Source organism: Propithecus coquereli, unplaced genomic scaffold, assembly GCF_000956105.1.
Source record: "Propithecus coquereli isolate 6110/MARCELLA unplaced genomic scaffold, Pcoq_1.0 Scaffold123, whole genome shotgun sequence".
NCBI lineage: Eukaryota > Metazoa > Chordata > Mammalia > Primates > Indriidae > Propithecus > Propithecus coquereli.
The window spans coordinates 1,609,639-1,610,341 of NW_012136414.1; positions in this window are offsets into that span (position 1 = coordinate 1,609,639).

Consider the following 703-nt stretch of genomic DNA (forward strand, 5'->3'; position numbering starts at 1 on the left):
TTTAACCCTCACAATTGAGGATGGTCTTGCTTTGAGTTAGAGAAATGCAGAGCATATTGGCCATAATGATTTCACAAATAATTATTATTTTTTTGTCATATAAGAGAGTGTTGGACCAGATCCCTTATGGGTACTATGTTAGGCCCTTTCTGAAGTAAAAGATGGATTGAATTTAGCTAGTAGTTTAGGAATCAAAAAATTTGTATACTTTTCCTGCTTCTATAAATGCATGAAGTTAGGTTAAAAGAAAATTATACATAAAGTGTGTGTATGTACATACATATATGAATATGCATATGCTATGGTTTGAATGTAGATGTCCCTCCAAAATTCACATGTTGGTACTTAAACCCCAAAGTGGTCATATTAAGAGGTAAGGGCTTTTTAAGAGGTTATTAAACCATGAGTGTGAAGCCCTCATGAATGGGATTAGCAGCTTTATAAAGGAGCAGGAGGGAACTCACTAGTCCCCTTTTACCCTTCTACCTTGCACCATGTGAGAACGCAGCATTTGCCCTTTCTGTCACATGCAGATGCAGCAGCACAACTGTATCTCAGAAGCAGAGATAGACCTCACCAGACACTGAATCTCACTGGAGACTTGATCCAGGACTCCAGAACTGTGAACAAGAAATTTCTGTTCTTTATAAATCATCCAGTCTCAGGTATTTTGTCATAGCAGCAGAAACAAACTAAGACAACA